Source organism: Durio zibethinus, chromosome 24 (assembly GCF_047325235.1).
Source record: "Durio zibethinus cultivar Kanyao isolate XHJ-2024 chromosome 24, ASM4732523v1, whole genome shotgun sequence".
Classification (NCBI taxonomy): Eukaryota; Viridiplantae; Streptophyta; class Magnoliopsida; order Malvales; family Malvaceae; genus Durio; species Durio zibethinus.
This window is the reverse complement of record NC_143185.1, coordinates 16440333-16454922: the sequence shown is the minus strand read 5'-3', so window position 1 is coordinate 16454922 and position 14590 is coordinate 16440333. Positions and strand designations below refer to the sequence as shown.

The 14590-nt window shown below is 27.7% G+C and overlaps 1 pseudogene; it reads right to left on the bottom strand.

Annotated features, from left to right (window-relative positions):
- Positions 1–3333: 3333 nt before the first annotated feature.
- LOC111316403 (fasciclin-like arabinogalactan protein 21) lies at positions 3334–4835 on the bottom strand (annotated as a pseudogene).
- Positions 4836–14590: the final 9755 nt, after the last annotated feature.

The following is a 14590-nucleotide window of genomic DNA, read 5'->3' as shown; positions in this document are numbered from 1 at the left end:
TTTTTACCAAGTAATTAATTATTATAAATTATTCTTAATTAACTCTAATACTTTTGGTAGAAAATTAAGAAAATCTCCTCACCTCAAAAGTATGCAAGAAAACTACTATTTCACTTGCAGAGATTCCGTCGTCTGATTATTTAACATTAAAAAAATTTCAAGAAAGAAAAGAATAAAAAGAATAAAATAAAAAGGAATAATGATTCAACTCTTGATATAAATCATTTTCTTTTCATAAAAAAAGAAAAAAACTCATTGCTTTTGTACAAGAAAAATTGATACTTTCAACTTTTTCTTAAAATGTTTTTCTTGATAATTTTTATTTTTAAGGAAAATTGATACTTCCAACATTTCCTCAAAATGTTTTTTTTTCTAAAATTTTAATTTCAAGGAAAATTGATACTTTCAACTTTTTCTCAAAATACTTTTTGAAAAAATTTATTTTAAGAATTTTACTTTCAAGAAAAATTGATACTTTCAACTTTTTCCCCAAAATTTTTTTTTGAAATTTTAATTTTAAGAAAAATTGATAGTTTCAACTTTTTCCTAAAAATATATATTTTTTAATTTTTTTTATCTTTAAGGGAAATTGATACTTTCAACTTTTCCCAAAATGCTTTTTTTGAAAATTTTTATTTTAGAAACTTTATTTTTAAGAAAAATTGATACTTTCAACTTTTTTTCAAAAATATTTTTTAAACTTTTTTATTTTCAAGGAAATTGATACTTTCAACTTTTAAAAAAAAAAATATTTTTGTTTAAAAAATTTTTATTTTCAAGGAAAATTGATACTTTCAACTTTTTCTCAAAAAAATATTTTTTTTGAAAATTTTATTTTAGGAAAATTATTAAAAAATAAAATAAAAAAAAAATTAAAGAATACCAAATAATTCTAATTTAGAAATAATAATAATAATAATAACAATAATAATAATAAATAAAATAAAATAAAAACCTTAAGGAAGCTCAGCTTAGTGGCTGGAATCGGTTCGATTTTAGAGACAGAACAAGGCTCAAAGGTGCGGCTCAGCGGGAAACGGCTCAACTCAGTTCGGTTGCAGGGGTTGGCTGGCAATCGGGTCAGACATGGGTCAACGTTCAGGTCAGGTCAAACCAAACAAAAACGCACAGATCCTTTGAGCTGATTTAACGTCAAAATGACATCATCTTAAACAAGTATAAAAGGTAAAAAATCTCATTTTTTGCCGGATGTTTCTCATCTTTCTCTCTCTTCCCATCAGTTTTTTCTCTCTTTCTCTCTATCCGAAAAGAACATCGATGGGATTCTTATCGATTTTTGGGTTTTTCGTCGAAAACTAGGTATTTCGTTGAAAAAGTCACTGAAAAACTTAAATATTGTTGAAAAATTTCGTCGAATTCTAAAAAATTTTTAAAAATTTTTCAGAAAAAAAAACTCCAAACAAATTCTAAACTGCTTCTAAACACTTTTTGCTTATGTTCACCTCTCTGTTATGTTTTTTCTGTGTCCTTAGGTTCTATTTTAGCATCTATTTATAAGGATTGATCAAAAGAGTTCCTGATCAATCTCAATTTTATTTGGGATTAGGATTTAAACTTTGAATCTAATTTCAACTCTGTCAGCCTCCAAATTCACGTCCAAATCCACTTCCATCACTTTTTTTTTATTTTTAATTAATCTAATCATTATCTCCTAATTAAACAAGAAAAGATAAAATCAACAAAAAAAATAATAATAATATAAATAATAATATAATAGTAAATAATAAAAATAAATAATAAATGAAAAAACAATAATAAAAAATTAAAAAATAATAAAAATAATAAAAATAATAATAATAATAAATAAATAAATGGGTCCATTTGCCTATTTGGACCAAGCCTAATTGATCTGGGTCTAGATTAAATTGGGTGTCTACAGCCACTACAATTCTTGGTTGATAGGTTTAGATAAATCTTTTGCAATGATACTATAGGTAAAAATTGAGAGGGTAAAATAGATTAGTTGAAAATAGAGTTGACAATTTGGGAAGAAGAAAAAGCAATTTGGGGAGAAGAAAAAGTGAGGGGAAACTATTGTTATGGCAGCCAACCCTCTAATCTCTATTTTTTTTTTAAATTTAAATATGTGTTTGGCTTTTGGGCTAATAAAAACAAATGTGGACTTTTATTAACCTCTAGGCCTCCAAATTGAAACTGTACCTAAATTGGACTTTGAACTTGAAAATTCCAATGTAGATTTTTATTAGGTTCTCAGGCCTAATTGGCGTAAAACTAATTGATTGGCCCAAGCAAAATGATCTTGAATTTTTAATACGCAATCAATACGAGCCCAATCAAATCAAAATGTTCGAATTGTTTGAACATGTATATTCGAGCCAAAATCATAAGTTAAACACGATCGAACTATCTCGGATAAAATTAGATATCTATAAAATATTGATAATGTGAAACTAATACTTAAAATTTTAAAATCAAGACTTCTTATAAAAAGATATAGCTAAAATTGGGACAACATTTGTAGTAAAAAATAATAGAGACCTTTTTTTTTAAATAAAAAAATAGAAACTTAATTATAGATAATATGATAAATTTTTATTATATATATGAATTTGTCTTTCATTTAAATTTTGAAAGTGTGGGATAATTAAATAATTTTTAAATATATATTTTTATAAATAATTTAAAATTAAAAAAAAAATCTTATGTGTTATTATAAAAAAAAATAAAGAATTTTCTTATGTATTAAAAAGATAAATTGTTCATATAAATATTCGCGTCAATAAATTTTATTTGATAACTATATATATAATATCTTATAATATAATATTATATATGTGATGTATAATGTTACTTTTCAATTAATGTTTGGTCCATCTTGGGATAAACTTGCCCATGCTTCATGAAAATAGAAATCAATTCATGTGTGGTCCATCTTGGGGTAAACTTGCCAATGCCTGTCAAAATAGAAAAATGGGCCACAAGCCGTTCGATTTTCCCTGGTAGAAAGGCCTAGTAAGGTCACCGAAGATTAAAAACTAAACAGTAACCTGGATCAATGAATTGTACGGACATTACAAAGCCTGACCCTAAAGACCGAGACACAACTTAGCAAAGACTCGCTGCTCTGCCGGCTGGGTCAATTCCAAGGTTTAATTTCTATTTAAATTTAAAGGAAAAATGTATTAATAAGTTGATAAATAAATTTCAAAAAGGTTAATCGGGGCAAACCTTGTGTAGACGTGATAAACCTTCTTAAAATGAGTTTAGGATATAATTGGGATAATAATCGAGTAGGTTAAAACAATAGATTCCTCTGAAATCTACTCAATGGTACTCATTTACTTACATGCAACAGTTCACAAAGAGACAATTTGATTATCTCTTTTACAATTGTAAGCATCCATTTTTTTAATCCATTTCTACAGTACTGCCACAATACAACCACTGATCATCCAAACAGACACAAACTCTTTTTAGCGAATTTTTTAACTCAAAAAACAAAGAAAATTAGAAAACAGACTTAAAAAGCTTTGACTTATTTGACTAAAAACTAACAGTGAACCAACGGCAGGAAACAGAAGGCAAACCTGCGCTTCACTTCGCACACATCAGCGAAACCCTTCAATGACCATGGTGGTCTTCAATCCGCAGCATATGCGGCTTGACCTGAGTGGTGACGTGATTCACCTGGCTCAATCCACAACCACCTTGCTAGTCCGGAGCTTCACAAGCCGCAACAATTCCTGCTACCATCGACGTCTGATTTCCACTACCTAAAATCGCATCACTCACCGCTGCCGTGGGATGAACACGAGGAAACGGCAAGTAAATGCTATGCACTATAACATTCAAATTCCTTATCGCATCAGCAACCATAATCCTCAAATAGTTAATCCACATTGATTCTTCATAGTCCCTCCTCCCGCTGTCGTCGCCACCAAACTCTGCCCTCTATCCAGCGTCGTCAACGTGGTCCCACTGGAAGTCTCTCCAGATCCGCAATAGTCAAAAATTGGTTCGGCACGATATGGAACCTTACATTGTTGATGTACGAGTACGAACCGGAGAAATTTGACACGTCATCAAGAGCGAAGATCGTACTTGACTTTCATAGCGAGAGAACAGAGAAGCCGTTGTTTCTGAGCCGTAGGATGGCGTCTCGGAGCATGAATCGCATCAGAGCGACATTTTTTTGCTGAGGAAGTTCGTTATTTTGGCTACTGTCGTACAGGAAAGTGAAGTCATCCGTTCAATGTCACAAGAGAAAGGCGAGAGAGGTGAGATGTAGCCTTGGAGGCCGTGGATTATGATTAGGCCGTTGTTGAAGACGTCTGGATGAGTGATTTCAACTCCGCCGATAAAGATTTTGTAAATGGTGAAGTTTTTGTGGTTGTTGGCGATGGAGGTTACGGTTATGCAACGGCCGGAACAGAGAGTTTCGATTTTTGTGCCGAAGGGTAGTTTTCGGAGCTAATCGGCGGTGAACAGGCCGGGAACCATGTCTTCACGGAGGAGGGAAGGGATGGAGCAAGAAATGCATGTACGGATGGAGGAATCAGAGGGAGCAAAGATAGTTTAAGGACCGGACCAAGCGGTGGCGGTGGTGGAGTCACTGGAGAAGGAGGGAGCGGCGCTGGCTAGCTCGTTGAAGCCGAGGTGAGATTGGATTGGTGCAAGGAGTGAAGCATAGGAGAAGGTCGTGTGGTCCGGCAGGTCTTGAGGTGGTAGCGGCTTTGGTGAGATAGCGGAGAGTGGTGGTGCGGAGATAATGGAGGTGAGAGTTGGGTCGAGAGTGGAGTGGGATATTGAAAGGAAAAAGAAAGCAAGAGAGATCATGAAATTCAGAGAAACAATCGCCAATTCAGAGAAGGGAATTGATGAGAGAGATTGAGAGAGAGTGGAGAGGTATTTATAAGGAGAGGATCGAGTGAAGAGAGGTGGTTAGGGGCGGCGCGTGGAATGACCGTATGGGGGAATAAAGAGCCTGACCGTTTTGGGGGCGGGTTGCTGGGAATGTCCTTGAATCTTGATTTCTGTTATTTTTGGCGGGAAGGAGCGAAGAAATGAGAGAAACGGCTTTGGGTGCAGTTTGAGAATTACGGTTTGTTATTTTGATGACACTGGAGGAAGCTGATGATGAATGGATGGACGTTCGAGTAATATCATCAGACTAAAATCTAACGGTTATTAGGAGTGACAACGCTTTTAATTTCTTGAAGAATTCAATTCCACAAATCACACGTTTCAAAATTGCTAGGATGATCCCCAAAATACGTTCCCCTGTGTTGATTGTACGATAATGGAAAAGTTAGTTTAGATTTGATATACTTATATTATCTAAAATATTAAAATTTATATATTTGAATCTTGTTTTATTTAAAAATTAAAAATTATAATTTATATTGACATAAAAAATATTTTATAATTTTATTAAATTTATATATAATTATTATTAAAATTTTAAATTTTATTACTTTTATATAATTTTTTATATTACCTGCGTATTTTATTATTATATTGCATTTTAAATCATAGGATGAAATTCGAGTCATAACCATCAAATAGGGGTGAAATTAGGGTTGATAATGATATCCCTATCCATCGGGTTTTGTTCTGATTCGGTTGATTTTTTTTTAAATTAGATTTTGGATTGGATTTTTTTTTTAAATTAAATCAAAATCGAAATATAGATAAATCCACCTCCTCATGACTCGGAATATATAAAAAAACATTTTTTAATTATATATATTAATAAAATTATTATATAATATTTTAATCTAAGATATCAATTTAATAAAAATATTATATTTATGTATAATTAAGATATAATTTATATTAAAAATAATATTTTATAAAATATTATATTAAATTAAAATTATTAAATTAATTTTGAATCAAATTAAGTTGATTGTAATTTTATATATATAAATCGAATCAAATATAAAAATTGATATTTTAATTTTAAATTAAATTTAAATATTTATTTTATAAAATCAAATTGAATTTGGAACAAAAAATAACTCATTTCACCTCAATCTTTTGCCATCACCTAGTGAAATACATAAACCCTCCCTCAACAATATAAGAAAAAGGCACAAATCCCTTCTAGTTTGAAAATTTCACCTTATCCCTTTGACTGTTAAAAAATTAGTCAAACCGTTAGGCTTGTCAATCTCAATACTATGTCTGCTTTTTCTTTTATCTTAAACCCCTGCTAATGCTTTAATTTTCAATTTATCTTTAAGAAAAAATTCACGGAGAAACAAATAATTCAACAAACATTTTTTTTAGAATTTGGTCAGAAACCAAAAATAAGAGAATATTGTAAAACTAATTATTGACTAATTTCTAGCTTCACATTCCTTAGAGTATACAAGGGAATTGAAAGTTATCTCCAGTTCGATCCCTGTAATATAATCAAACTTTAATTATAAAAATTTCTAAAATTGAAACATTGAATCAAAATCTTAAAATATTAAGCAAATTAGGTAACAGCCCTTCGCTTCTCTCCATGGCAAAAGCTTCAACGAAGCTTCTGTTACCAGCCAAAGATGAAAAGATGGAGATTTACCTCTTTGTCCTCCACTCATAAACTGGTCGTTTTCTATTCAATTTCGTCATCATCATCAAAGTAGGGTTCTGAAATGGTGTTTATAAGGGTTGTTGTTGATTTTACTTTCCAGGTAGATCTTCAGGTTTTTGATTTTCCTCAAACCATATTTAATATTTCAAATTTCTCAAATTTTGCAGACAAAAATATGATATTCCATGGCAAGGTTGAATTAAGATTTGCATTCAACATTTCATATTTCGAGTTTGTAGCTGAAGTTAGTATTAACGAAAAGCAGATCAGTTTCTTATGCCCATCTCTTGTACGCTTAAGGATTGTAAACTATTTAATAATTAATTTTATAATGTTCCATTGGTATTTGTAATTTTTGATTAAATTTTGAAACTATTTGGTTGTCAAATTATAGTTTCTTGTGAATTTTCTCCAAGTTATGATAAATTAAAAATTAAAAAAAAAAAACAACAGAGGTTTAATAAGTAAAAAATTAAAATAATAAAAATGTTATTGAATTTTATAATTTTATTTAAATAAATTTTTAATTTTTAATTTACACTAAAATATATCTTTAAATTTAATTGGTAAAAAAATTTTAATTTTTAATTTTTAATTTGTATCTAAATAAACTATTAATATAAATCATTAAAAACTTATTTGAATGAAAATCAAAACATAACAATTTAGTTAGATATAATAAAAGAATAAAAATTTACTTTAAAAATAATAGTTCATAGGCTTTTTTTTAAATGTTTTTGGCCTAGGTAAAAAAAGGGGCTAACATCGCAAATTATGCGGATGTGGCATTGTTATTAACAAGACTAACGGTTTGACTAACTCTGTTACGGGTCAAAACGGGTAGAGCGACATTTTCAAATTAACGGGGTTTGTGACCTTTCCTAATTTATTGGGGTTCTATGTATTTCACCCCATCAAACAGCCTACACTTCAAAATCCAGCGTTATATATTTCTTTCGAGGAGATCTAAATACAGCCCACTTTTTTTGTAAATACGTCTTTTTTTTATAAAATTTTTTTTGTAAATGTAATTATTTAAAATTTTTTTTATAAGTTTTCGAATATTCGTTATTTTCAAAAAATTATAAGACTTCTCAGTAACACTTCTCAAAAATACGTTTTTGAGAGTGAAAAAGTGAAAATTTATGAAAAATCACAAAAAAAAAACTTTGTTAAAATTATTTATAAATTAATATAATAAAAAAAGTTATTATTAACAAATCATAAATTTTGAAATTAATAAGAAAATTACTTTTACTATTTTAATTTTTTTTAAAAAAAAATTTATGAGATTCTAATTAAATATTTTATCTTTTAATGTTACGAACTATCAAATCAATCAATATATAAAACCTAAAACTCATTAAAATTGTATACGTAATATTACTAAATATTACACAATTTTATCAAAATACAACAAAATCACTATTACTATGTCCTCAGCCTCTTACCAATTTAATAATTGGTAAGAAGGATGTTGAAAGAATTAGAACTAACTCGAAGTTAAAGATTTTTTTGGTTAGCATTACATGCATATGAATAAAAAAATAGTATAAGTAATATTACTGAATACTACATAATTTTATCAAAATCTAATATACTAATTGAAGAAACCTATTGTGATAAGTAAATTTTCTATAAGGAGTTTAGTTTAATTAAAACAATTATAAAATTTTAATAATCGATACAAAAATATTTATTAAAAAATAATAAATTTTAAATTTATAAAAAAATTATATTTGCTATTTTATCTTTAATTTAATTAGTGTCTCATAAGATATTATTCTTTCTCTAAAATAAAAATAGTAAAAATTATTTTTTATTAATTTTAAAATTTATAATTTTTTAATAATAATTTTTTATTACACTTATTTACAAATAATTTTAACAAAATTCCTTTTCTTGTAGGTTTTATAAAATTTCAATCCCGAAAATACATTTTCGAGAAGTGTTATGATTTTTTAAAAATACATTTTTGAGATGTGTTATAACTTTTCAAAGATAGATTTTTGAAAGTTATAAAATTTGTAAGATGAGTATTTTTATAATTTAACTTACAAAAAAATTTTAAAAAACAATAAGATGTATAGAGAAAAAATATAGGTGCATTTAGAATTTCCCATTTCATTTTCATCATCATATAATACCCAAATTGCCCCTTTTTTTCCTTGCCAACTGCTTTTACACATTCTTGAAAAGAAATTTCCACAACAAAAAATCATTCGCAACTAAAATAATAAAAGGTAAATTACATGAAATTATCTTGTGGTTCGAGATGAATTGAAAGTGACTCTTGAGATTTAAAAGTTGACATTTAATTACATTTTATTATTCTTTTGCCTAAAATTGTAATGTTTTTATTTTCTTTTCAAAACTTTTTTTGGTTGTTATTTTCTCTCTCCAACATTCTCCAATCTTCTCTCTAACTTATTTTAACCCAGCTAACACTAAGAACAAAACTTAGTTTCTAACAAAGCCCACCGTAGCCTCCACCAATCGCCTTCTACTTTATCGCTTGTGCACCACTCGTTGTTCATTGTGCTGCCAGTCAATCTTCTCCCTCTTCCTCTTTTGGTTTTTGTTTGAAAAACTCAAAAATTCTCAAAAAATTCAAATCAAAACCTATAGAAGCAAACCCTTACAAATGAGTTATTGTGGCTGTTATGTAGATTTATGATTGCTTTGTGGGTTTATTCGGTGTAGGTGATTCATGGTGAATTCAGGCTTTAGGGGTTTTTCTTGTGATTGTTGGGTTTGTTTTTGGGTTTCTTCAAGGTTATTTACTCTATTGATGGTTGTCTTTGGAAATTGTTGTGGCTATCGAATGGAAATTAGTTATTTGTTTGGTACTTGATTGATTGTTCTTAATTGCTTCTATGTTCTTTGATTGCTTCCTTTTGAAAGGCTTCTTGCTGCTTGTATTGCTTATGTCAATCATATTGGGATTGCTTGATCTGCTTACTGTTGGATTGCTTTGTTTATTGCCGAAGTGCCTCCTTATTGAATTACTGGTGATTTGCTGAAAAACTACTTTTGTGAGGAATGATCCATATCTAGAATAAACAAAAAAAAATTACTTTTGCATCCATATAAAAAATTCAACTAAAAAACTTATTATTCAATAAAAATGTCAAATTAAATATAAAAAACAAAATACCAAAATCAAATTTAACTTAAAAAAAATCACATCAAGTTGTAAGTCAAATCATATTAAAAAACTAACTTTGTTTACTTTGAATCAAAAAGATCACATAGCATATAGAGAACACCAAATTTAATTGCAATGTGAATTTCTAGTTTAAAACTAAAATGATTTTTTATCTGAGTTTAGATTTTTTTAGTTCTAGAGAGAGAAAAATGATGAACTTTTACATAAGAATGAAATGAGGAAAAAGCTGGGGTTCATACGACTTATGCCTTAATGAAATGTCAATGAATATTTTAGAGTGGTCATGTGTCACATTTTAAATTTCAAAAAAAAAATTCAAATTGTATTTAACTACAGAATATATATATATGTAATTTATCCAATAATAAAATATGTTGTGCATGAAAGAAAATCTTTTGCCTTGATCTTGTAACTTTAGATCCAACACTATGATATGATAAAAAAATATATAAAAAAAATAAAATCAATACCATTTAAAAATTTTAAAAATTCTTGTTATGAATTTCAAAAACAAAAGATATATTTGGTATTTAGCATGTCAATTCAAATTGTAATATGATAATTTTTATACTTTATACATATTAAACATGACACAAACATAAATATCTGCTTAAGATTTTTGTAAACTAATATTTTCGGACAATTTTTTTATAATCTAATTTTTGCACAAATTGAATGACTATTCAGTTTAATGTTCTTAGCTTGAATCTCTCAAATTAATAAATCCTAACATAATAGTAATTTTAAGGGATAAATTATACTGGTGGTGTTTGATATTTAAGAAAAATTTAGCTTCATCTTCATATTATCTTTCAATTCTCATGTTTTATTATGTGAATTGTTCCGCTAATTTCATCGATACCTTAGATGATAGAAACTCAAAAGAAAATATACACCTTTATCAGATTTGGAACATTGGGATGACGCACCATGTACGTATGCCATGTGGAATGTGTGGGATTTTCACACTTGCCATGTGGCACATACAACTTAATACAAAAGTGCTATGTGTTAATGCACGTGAAATTTTTTAATATATGTATAATTAATGATTTCGTATATTTGTATTATATAAAATATTAATAATTTATATATAATATTATATTTTATATGAAAATTTCGTATCAATATAAAAATACGAAATATATTTTTTAATTTTATTAAATTCATATATATTTTTTATTAAAATTTTAAATCATATCACTTTTATATTTTTTTATATAATTTTCATGTTGTATTATTGTATTATATTTTAGAGTACAAAATTAATTGCATGTAGCTATCAGTAGGTAATGTTCAAAATTTTCAAGTCAACATTTAAATTATTACAAAATAAAAAGTTTCAAATTGGCATTTAAAATGTTACAAAGTAAAATATCATAATTTGAAAGCAACTGCTAGAAATCATAATTTTAAGGAATCTAAAATATTGCATTTCCTGGATTTTAATTTCAGTATCGAAATTCAATTATTGATAATTTTAATTTAAAAAATTTTTTAAAAAAAAAGTAAAAAATGACAAGAACAATTTACATTGTTTAAAAAAGAATTTCAAAATGGATTTCCGTTTTCTCTTGCTAACAAGTAGATAGAATAACAACTAATGAAGTTTTAAAAACAAATAATTACCCCAATATTCATGTTTCAACATCTTGAATTTATAAATTAATTTCGAAAATTTTGATGTCATTATAATCAGATAAATATAAAAAACTCAAATATTTTGTAATAGATGTCAAGTGTTTCACATAAATTCTAACCTTATATTTTCTAATTTTATTATATAAACACAATAGACTTTTGGTTGCTTAACATTATATGAATTCTTAACTTTTGATTTTTTTTTTATTCGTAATCTTTAAAATCATTATTTGTTAAAATTTATTAAAAATCTTTGGTTTTCTAACATTTATGTTTTTTACTTTTAATTTTCTTAGGACTTATGGTTTTTCATCTTCTTTTTTAGAGACGATAGGGTTTTAAAATTTTTATGAGTTATGGTTTGTTTTTTTTTTTTAAGGATAAGGGGTTATATAAATGTATTTTAATATGAGTATTAAATTTTCTTTTCCTAATCAAGTGGTTTGTTTTTTATTGTGTTTGTTTTTTTATAATTTTATTTTTTAATCATGATCTATGATTTTTATTTGGCATTTTAAGTTTTTTTAGCTGATTGGTATACATTTTTAGTGTTTGTATTTTTATTTTATTTTTGTTATGATCATGATTTCTTCGTTTCAAGTTTGTCTTTTAGCTAATTGGATATGTTTGTTGATTGTAGGATGCTTATAATCAAAATACTAAATATCGTGTTAGCACAAAAATGATGGTGATTGATCAAAAGATATGTAAATAAATTTATTTTTGCTTTTATTTTCATTGCTTTGATTTATTTCATTGTTTTTGTATTTATGTAGAGATTTTAAATTCATGATATTCTTTGGAGTCGTATTGTACATCAATTAAAAAATAAAATTCAAGAAAGGGATTTATATTATCTCAAATTTTTTTATTGTAAAAAATAAAGATGATTATTAGATAATTGCTACAAATGATATGATTTATTTTATTACTAATATCATAATCAAATAGATGCTTGATGAAGGTATAAATATTTCACTATATGTTTTTTTTTTTTTTTTTGGTTTGTAGGTTATGATTGTTTTGATGAGGATTTAGCTTATATAAGTGTTTAATAGTTTTTTTATAATTTATTATGGATTTTGAGTTTTGGGGTTTTCTTAAAAATAATTTTTTATTTCAAAATTTTTTTTATTAAATGGTGTTGTTATTCGTATAAATATATTAATCTTCAAATTTCCAGTGATGAATTCATAAATTATGTACTGTTATGTCTTCAAAATTTTAGTTTTTTTTTTTTTATATGGGCAATATAGTAAGTGTGACAATTTATTTTTAAAATATAAACTTCCATTATTATTGAAAGTAAAATAGTATTTTATCATTTCCTTTTTTCTTTAGTGAAAAATTTATAAGTATTAGTTTGTGGGACAAGTTTATTTATGAATTTTAAGATACGCACTTAGTTTTAGAAAACAAACATCGAATTGTTATCCTTCTTTTATTGTTAAGAGTTCTCAAAATTAGTCAATGCATAAAGATTGCAAAATGAAATTTGAGTTATTATAGTTATTTCTTTGATAGCTAATAGTTATATTTTTTTTATGACATTTTCACTATTTTGTTGGTTCCTAATTTTTTCATTGTGGTAATAATTTGATTTATTTAAAAATTATAATTTTTGAATTAATAATTTCTTTGTTGATTTTATTATAAATTTATTTAAGCTTGTGGTAATATTTGGGTTATATTGTGTTTTTTTACGATAAATCTATTTACAAAATTAAACATTTCTTTTAATATTTTTAATCTAAAAGTTAAAACTATATGTAGACATCAAATTTGTTCGACTTTGATCAAATTTGCTATTTTTATTAAAGAATAAATAAGATAATAATAATATTATTAAATACAATAATAAAAATAAACAAAAATACAGAATACAAAAAATATAAAATACCAAAAAAATAAAAAATAGGGGATAGTAGTGGTGCTTTCCCCGGCACCACTGCCATCATGCCCTACTCTCCACCCCTCTGATCACCATACCCTACCCCCTCACAACTCTGATCACCCATCCTATTGGCTTCTAGCCCTACCACTGTCAGATCAAACAAAAACAATAAAAAGGGCATAGGGCTCGTGCTTGCACCCCATGTCGAGCCCTGTGCCACACACGGCTGAAACTCTATTTATGGAGCTCCTAGCTGAACCCAAAAAAAGGGAAGGAAGAAAGGAACCCTACGAAAAAAAACACATTCTGCCAAAAAAATGTAAAAAAAAAAAATAAAAGCTCAGTTTTCCCTGCAGGGAGGAACCTAGCATTGAGAGCCCCTGCACAAAAAAAAAAAAACAAAGTCAGTTTTAAAAAAAAAGTCAAAATACCTAAAAAAATGGTTTCACTAAAACTTTAAGAGCAGATCTAGGGAATTGGGGATTCTTTTTAGTGAAAAGAAGGTCAGATCTGTGTTCAGGGGGTCGAGAAGAGTTTGTGGATTTTTTTAGAATTTTTTGACATCGACAACGGCAGTCGGAGCTCACCACCGACAGGATCATGGCGGCCGTCATGGAGGATGACCATCGGCCCTAGTCGACCTAAAAAAAAAAGAGAAAAAAATGACATTTTTTTCTGAGGAAAAGGGGAGAATGACCGAAAAAAATTAGCACCATTTATATAAACTACCAAAACCAAAACGACGTCGTTTCAATAAATGCCCTAAACGACGTCATTTTAAGCACCCAGGATCCACGCGTCAACCTGTGACCTGACCCGAGGTCCACGCGTCAACCTATGACCTGACCCGGGGTCTACGCGTCAACCTGTGACCTGACCCGGGGTCCACGCATTCGACCCGCGACTCGCTTCTCCATCAGCCTTTGACCGGTCTGACTGAATCAGAACCGAACTTCTAAACCTGATTCGGATCGTAACCAAACTACTGAACGCGACTGAACCACCAAACCAAACTATTAAACTAGACTGAACCGTCGAACCGGTCGTTGATCGGACCGTTGACAGGTTCGATTTAGGTAAAAAAAAATTTTTTTAGAATTTTTTTTAGAATTTTTTTTGTTATTTTAATTATTATTCTTAATATTTATGCATGTTTAAATGTTTAAATTTAATAGAATAAATTTTTTTTGTTTTATAATAATAATTAATAAAAAAAATATAATAAACATTTTTGATAATTATATTAATTTTAGAATAAATCTTATAAAAAAATAAAAAAATAAATTTTTGTTCGACGATAAGATTCAAAGGTACTCCGAGT